Source organism: Ursus arctos, unplaced genomic scaffold, assembly GCF_023065955.2.
Source record: "Ursus arctos isolate Adak ecotype North America unplaced genomic scaffold, UrsArc2.0 scaffold_36, whole genome shotgun sequence".
Taxonomy (NCBI): domain Eukaryota; kingdom Metazoa; phylum Chordata; class Mammalia; order Carnivora; family Ursidae; genus Ursus; species Ursus arctos.
The window spans coordinates 10297800-10305848 of record NW_026623050.1 but is presented as its reverse complement, the minus strand read 5'-3'; the positions used below and the strand labels follow the sequence as shown (position 1 = coordinate 10305848).

The 8049-nt window shown below is 45.4% G+C and overlaps 1 long non-coding RNA gene across 1 annotated transcript; it reads right to left on the bottom strand.

Moving 5' to 3' along the window:
* Window positions 1–938: 938 nt before the first annotated feature.
* LOC130542498 (uncharacterized) lies at window positions 939–2158 on the bottom strand. The gene is made up of 3 exons (XR_008957097.1): window positions 2133–2158; window positions 1448–1512; window positions 939–966 (listed from the first exon to the last, which is right to left on the bottom strand). It is a non-coding gene; the product is annotated as an uncharacterized LOC130542498 (long non-coding RNA).
* Between the last annotated feature and the right edge of the window lie 5891 nt (window positions 2159–8049).

Below are 8049 nucleotides of genomic sequence, written 5' to 3'. Positions count from 1 at the left end.
CGATGTGGGGACCAGGCCCGTCGCTGTCAGTGGAATCTGACAGGAGCAAAGATCCTGGCCACGCTTCCCAGAGCCTCTGTCCCGGGCCCAGTCAGTCCCAGGAGACCAGCTCAGAGGGACCGTGAGAGCCAGTGTGTGCTGCCAGCCCAGCAGCCTTCACACAGGCCTCTAGAATTCCCGTCAGCCAGGGAGGGTCTCCGGGCAGCTGCATATGAGCCTCTCTCCCATGGAGCCAAGTGAAGGTCTTGCTCTGCTCCCAGTATAAGGGATGTGGTGAGGAGAAGAGAGAAATGTGCTCCAGGATGTGCCTCTCACCTCACCTCTGCAGCAGAATGCCTTGGGGAGTATTGCTCGCTATGAATGGGGTTAGAGCATATGGAGGCATTTGGTTCCCAGGCATGAGCTGAACGCCCCGCTGGGCCTCCCGCGGTAATAGGGCTATAATGTGTGCGCTGTGATGAGATTTCTTTATCTCGTCTTGTCTTTTCTTCTCTTTTCTTTTCTTTCTTTCTTTTTTTTTTTTTGAGAATGTGGACAATGGGAATTGTGCAGTGGCAGTGGGATACACCTCCTGGAGACATATGCAATCTCTCTCTCACTCTTTCCATCTCTCCCTCTCCCTCTGTGCATCTCTCTGTCTGTGTCTGTGTCTCCCTGTCTCCCACACAATCACACACTCACAATCACACCACATAGAGCCACAAAAGACACCCCAACCCCAAGCCTCATGCGCACACACCCACACCACACACAGGGAATACAATGGCTTCCTAGGACTGTAGACACATGGACACACTTTTTCACCTGGGAAATCTCCTGTCCACCACACCCCCACAACCCAATCAGGGTGGCTCGCCAGACGGAGGATTGCAAAGATGCCCCACCTGCATTAACATCTAGAGTTTTATCTAAGAAGAGGCTGATACCAGAATACGTACCGCTCTCGCTGGTGGTTGAAGGTGTCACCTGCAGGTACAGAAAAGAGGACACCGTGAGGCTCAGGTCATGCTACACACTGTCTGTCTGCATGAGCTTTATTTCCCTCAATGACTTTAGGAACCCAGATGGAACACAGTGGTTGAGTCCAACGACCCCAAAGTAAGTGAACTGGATGCCTTAGGAAGTTGTTTTTCCTGGGGGACATGTCTGTCCAGTCCATTCAGGACGGTGACTACAAAATGCTTCATCCAAGCAGGAGAAAGTGTTACTGAGGGACAGGATCCTACCACAGCATTTAGAACCATGTTTGGTGTCGCCAATGGTAAATGCCCTCTCGATCAGCTAACGGTTGGCAGAGACAACCACTCCATGCTCTCCCAAAAAGGAAAATTGTATGAGATCTATATGTATAATCCCAAATATACATTGTCTGATTTTCATCTGAATTTGATTGGAAAGAAACCAAGAAAGCAACATCTGTTCCTCGGACAAAGAACTTCTAGCTCACCATGGCGAGAGGTGTGCCTCCGGCGCTGTCTCCTTTGATGGGATCCATGTCTTCCTCCAAGGCATCTAGGACACAGAGTACCCGTCAGCACATTCCTCTTGTTGCTCAAGAATATTCATGGAATGTTGTTGGATATGGACACGAGGCTGCGGTGTAAGGAGCCAGCTGGTTTCCAAGCATGGACTGAAGAGCCCCTGCTGGGCCACTCACCGTAGTAAGGCTCTAAAGTGCGCAGTGTGATAACATGGCTTTGGAGAAGGGTGACATCATGCAGTATCTGTCTGACATATCTCCTGGAGAAACACCTTTCTCTCTCTCTCTCTCTCTCTCTCTCTATGTTTCTGTCTTCTCTCTCTCTGTCTCTGTCTTTGTCTCTCTTTCTCTTGCTCTCTCTCTCTCACACACACACACACTCACAATCACACTACACAAGACACCTAACCCCCAAGCCTCATGCACACACACCCACACCACCCAGGGGGAATGCATTGGTTTCCTAGGACTGGAGACACATGCACATAGTTTCTCACCTGGAGTCTGCTTTTCCCCACACTCCCAAGCCTCAGTCCTACCAGGAACCTGGAATCGGATGGCTCTCCAGACTGAGGACAGTGAGGACATCCCCCCAACCTGCCTTACCATCTAGAGTTTTTCCTCAGCAAGGGACTGATTCCAGAATACGTACCACCTCCACATGGTTCTGGGGCCACCTGCATTTACAGAAAAGAACACACCCTGAGAGTCAGGTCATATGCATACTGTGTCATCACCGGTTCTCTTGGTGACCATTGAAAACCAAATGAGAAACAGCAGGAAAGACAAAGGCCCAGAAAGGAAGCACAGTGTGCACCCATGGAAAAGGCATGAGCTTTTCCTGGGGGATGGATCTTTTAAATTCCCTGAAGCACAATTACAAAACTCTTAATTCAGGGAGGAAAAACCGCTTCTGAGTAAAAGGTCCCCTACCACACAGTTTACAACCTCCCCTCCCAACACCCCAAGAAAATGGTACCTCATGTCTAAAAACTATACTGTCATGTTGTCATAGCTGAACTCACTTCAAAAAGACAAAACTCAAGTAAGAAACATTTCTTTCTCAGGCAAAGACAGCCAAGCCTATCCTCGATGTGTTGGGCCATGGTGCTTTCTTGCCAAGGTCCTCTTTGGTAGACTCTGAAAGGACACAGAGTAAGTGTCAGTCCACTGTTGGTCCTACTGAGGAATTACTCTGTGATCACTGTTGATATGGACACGGGACAGACTGTATGGGAGTGACTGGTTAAGAAGCATGGGCTGAGCTGCTGCTGGGCCATTCTCCTTGGTGGGTGAGGAAAAGCAAACAAGAGGATGAGAAAACGAAGGAGAAACAGACCTTTGACTTTCTAGCTTAAGGCAACCTGGTTGATGTGAGTCAGTTAGTCTACAAAGAGGTCGCCTGGTTGCACACTGTGGTGTCGTGAGGGAGCCCCACCCCTCCCTCTGCCCGTAGTGAAGTCTCTCTATTTGTTCTGCCAGGACGAAGCTGGCAGGCCATCTGAATGGGAGACAGACTAGAGGACACAGAGTACCTTCCCACCACGGTGCTCTATCTCATGAATGACTCAGAGAGCTCTGCTTGACTTAAACGACAGAACAGTGGAGATGGATGTGGTTGGTTAAACAGCATGCAGTTGCCAATGGCAAGATTTGATTCCTTCTGATGGTTGAGTAATTTACAGTGTATCTATATTACAAACTGAGGGCTGCTGAAGGGGGGGTTGGTGAGGGATGTGGTTGGTTTAACAGCATGCACTTGCCAATGACAAGATTTGAGTCCTTCAACAGTTGAGTAATATTCCCATATATCTAGAGAACACACTGAGGCTGCTGAAGTGGGGGGATGGGGTAATTGGGTGATGGGCCTTAAGGAGGGCACTTGATGGAATGACAATTGGCTGTTACCGCAACAGATGAACCACTAAGTTCTACCCCTGAAACTACTAATACAGTATATGTTACTAATTTGAATTTACATTAAAAAAGAAAAGCCTGCAGTTGGCTATTGGTGAGCCCCCTTCTTCATGGAAGGAGATGCAGAGAACAGAAGCAGCAAAGAAGGGAGAAACAGAGTCCTGGCTTTGCCATTGAAGGCAAAGGTACACCTGAAATGAACGGAATATGGTGTGTCAACTCAACTACTTCCATTCAAAAATAATGATGAAAAATAAAGACACCCTAAAGACAGAAGATAGTCCAAAAATTTAAAAATATGAAATAAATAAAAATAACATCATTAATCTTATGGTATTTTTCTGTCCAGTGTGTGTCTCATGTATGTGTTCACTGAGTCGGGTGGCTCTCCGTGCTAGCAGTAGTCATCCACTAATGGGATGGTCCTTTACAGTGGGAAGCCTGGGTTCCTCCTGACGTCCTCTACCCCATCTCTGTAAGAGAGGTGCAGGAAAAAGAGTGGACCCTGGGTTAGTAACCAAATGTTACTTGGAGTTCTTATTTGTCCTTGTTGCTCGGGTGTGTCATTGCCAGCACTGGAGGCTTTCTGGGGCTCAGGGGGATCATGCAATCAAAGAGCACTAAACTATCTCTTGATTCCCGTTTGGGGCCAGCCGCTGAGAAGTGACCCAACACTGAGAGAGATTTACCAGGTTTTTCAATGTTGTGCCTCCCAGTCTCAAAATCTGTGAGCTGGACAGACAGTTTGGACCTTCTGTGTGCTTTTCACACTAAGGGCTATGCCCAAGTCTGCCCTCCATGTGACCACTGAGGCCACCTCATAATGGTAGACAGTACTTGGGATCTCTGTAGACTCATGCAGTTCAGATATATACACAGGCCTTGGAAAGATCCTGCATGGTTTCTGTTGAACCCATGGCTCAGAGCTATGCTTGTCAGTGTGGGAAGTGCAGTTCAGTATCTCAGAGTAGCAGCATGGGCCCAGCCATCTGGGTGCACATTTTGGCATTTCCACTTAAGAGCTTGTGTGCTTGGGTGCATTCAGCTCTGTGCCTCAGTTTCTCCATCTGAAGAGTGCCCTTAGCAAGCAAAGTACTGCATTGGTGGTGAGGGTTGAATGGTTAGTGTAAGTAAAGCATGCCATGGAAATGCTCAGGAAGGTTCCTTGGAGGTGAAATGTCTCGTCTGAGATGCCATAACTCCACAAAACTCAGAGCTGCAGTCAAACTCTGCTGTCCAAGCTCCCAGGCCAGTGCTTTCCCCACGACACACACCTGCTTTGCTTAAAAAGGACTCCTTTATGTTAAGCCAGACCCGGTGCTTAAGGAGTCACATAAAGGTCTCAGAAATGCTTTTGCTGACTGCCTGAGGACACACTAAGTGGCCATTTCCCAAAATAATGTGCATGATGCTCCCAGAATGAATTAGTTGCCTGACCTGACAGCTATCTCGTCCAACACGACGAACACCAGTTGACTGGTGGGAGAGAGCTTATGTACCTAACATACTCGTGTTCTACAACGTGTGAAACTCTATCATCTTGTGTGATTTCCTCCTCCTACATGTGAGCACCTCAAGCTAAGACCTGTTGCCCAGCCATGCGAAAGACCAGAGCTTCGCCTTTGCACAGCGCGCTGGATGCAGACTCAGGGGACCTGACCTGTGCATTACCTCACAACCACATGAACAGAGGCTCGTGTTTTTCTAAAACTGGAGCTCTATGTGCACAAGGATGCAATTGTCTACATACAGAAATTCATATGTCTCTTCATCTCAAAACGTTACCTTTTCTTTTTTCTATGTTACTAACTCCCTATGTACATGCGTATCTATCCATCTCTGTCAATGGGTTTCTTGGTCTGTCATTGTGTGTGAAAGGCTGGATACTCAATGGATATATGTAAAAACACATATATTCTCTATTTTCACTAGTCCATACCTCTGGGAGGGTAACACATTGAGTGAAAGCATAAGGCTGATATTTTGTAAACCTCTAACTTAGGATAACAGCCAATGTAAAAGGTGGAACGTCAAAGAAAACGTGTGTTTTGCTACGTAAGCTGACATCTAGACACAGGCTTCTCGGCTGTTTTTGGAGACCTGGTTATATGAATGGAAGCAGCGTGTGCCCAAATATCTTGAAGTCAAGACACATTTCAGGAGAAGGGAGATTGAGGGCACATGAAGACAAAAGCAGAGGGCTCCACATGCAAGGATCATAGCAATCACTGTCCACCCTACGAACAAGAAAAAGCCTGAAGACACTGAAAAATCAACCACTCTCGGATCCATGGAGAGGGGAGGACACAGGACAAACCATGGCCCTGAGGAGACAGGAAAGGGAACACAGGGAATCCAGGTTTCCTGGAGCACAGACTCTCTAGCAGAATATACTGTTTCTCCAGCTCACTGGAACATTTAGCAAGAGACCACATGCTGGGCCATAAAACACATCCCAACACATCTCAAAGAGTAGAAGCAATACAACAGCTGCTCTCAGACCTCTATGAAATTAAACTAGAGCTCAACCACAGCAAGAAATCTTGGGAAATCCCCAAATAGCTGGGAATTTTTAAAAAATGGTCAAAGAGGAAGTTTCAAGAGAAGCTTGAAAAGATTTTGAACTAAACGAAATGAAAACATACGTTGACAAAAATGTATGCAAAGGCAGTGCCTGGGAGAATTTATACTACTGAATGTCATCGTGTTGGAAAGTAAGAAAGATTCAAAGTGAATAGGCTTCCTCCTTAGAAAACAAGGCAAAAAAGAGTCATGTCATATAAAGCAAGTAAGAGAAAAAAAATCATATAATTGCAGATACCAATGAAATGGAACACAAAAAACTCTCAGACAAAAAGCACCAAACCAAGACAAAAGCTGGTTCTTTGTAAATATCAGTAAAATGGATAAAGCTCTAGCCTGACTAACCATGGAGAAAGAGGGAAGACACACATTAACATCAGATGAAAGAGGAGACATCACGTTGAAAGGATTCTAAAGGAATACATGGAAAAATTCTAGGATTCCTGAAAGGAAAGAGGCCAATTCCTTCAAAGTCACAAAACTACCAAAACCCACTGAAAGGAAATAGATGATCTGAACAGGCAGGTATCAAAGACATTTAACCGATAGTTAATACATTTCCCAGAAAGGAAGAGCCGGCCCCAGATGGTTTGACTGGTGAATCCTATCAAATCTTACAAAGCAAAACACAGTCTTGCTGTGTCATCCAGCCATCTCACTCCTAGGTATTTACCCAGTTGAGTTGAAAAATGTGTCCACATGAAAACTGGCCCAGGAGTGCTTCTATCGGCTTGATTTATGAACACCAAATCTAGAGGCGACTAAGCTGTCCTACACTAGGTGAACGGAGAAACAACCGGCAATATACCCTTACGATGCAATATGATTTGGTAATAAACAGAGCTGAGCTACCGGAGCACATAGCTGGCTCACTCAGTTAAGCATCCAGCTCTTGATTTGGGCTCAGGTCATGATCTTAGGGGCATGATATCCAGCCCCACGTCAGACGGGTTCCCTGCTGAGGCTGCTGAAGATTCTCTCTCCCTCTTCCTCCGCCCCTCCCCACACACTTTCACTCTCTCTCTCTCTCAAACAATAATAAAAAGAAGATTAAAAGATAATTGAGCAATCAAGTCACAAAAAGACATCTACGAATGTGAACTGTATAGATAAAAGTGAAAGAAGTCAGTCTGGAAAAGCAACATGCTTTACGGTTCCAACTAGATGACATTCTGGAGAAAGGAAAGCTATAGAGATGACAAAAGGTCAATGGTTGTTAAGATTTCTAGAGAAAGGGCAAAGGCATGAATAGGTTAAACACAGGATTTTCAAGGCAGTGAAGTTACTCTGTACATGGTGGATACACGACTTTACGCATTTGTCAAAACCCATACTCCTGCACAACACAGAGCAGACCTTCCTAACGATGCTGGCCTTCAATGAGTATTAATATCGCTACACTGGTTTGTGATTCGTGACATGTGTTCCACACTGATGAAGCTTTTAAGGATTGTGGAAATTGTGCGCCAAGGGATAAGGGTGATAGGGAAACTTTTTATATTATCTGCTCAATTATTATCTTAATCTAAACCTATTTGAAGTAATAACGTCTATTCATTAAAAATAATAAAAGATATATTTTTCCTAATATTTAATAACAGACTAATGTCCATTCGGTAGCTTCACTATGCCTACCATGAAATGTGAACAGACTTGAGTTGCAAATGCCATTTGACTACTGTGGTTATAAACTGATGAGTGACCAGCTAAATTAAAATTTTCACACGTGAAACAAAAATAATATGGCTTGGCATTTTTGTCTTAAGTATGGGACACTGAAAACTAGTGTAATGATTCTTCTTCTTCTTTTTTCTTTTAGAGACAAAGAGAGAGTGTGAGCAGAGGAGGGGCATAGGGAAAGGGAGAGAGAATCTGAAGCAGGCTCCATACCCAGCATGGAGCCCAACACGGGGCTCAATCTCATGACCCTGACATCATGACCTGGACCAAAATCAAGAGTTGGACACCACCCAGGTGCCCCTAGAATAATTATTCTTGAATCAACTTAATGAATGAATTTCCACGGTACCTTCGACAGGGTCAGAAGTGGGGTGAACCTTAGGCTTTAT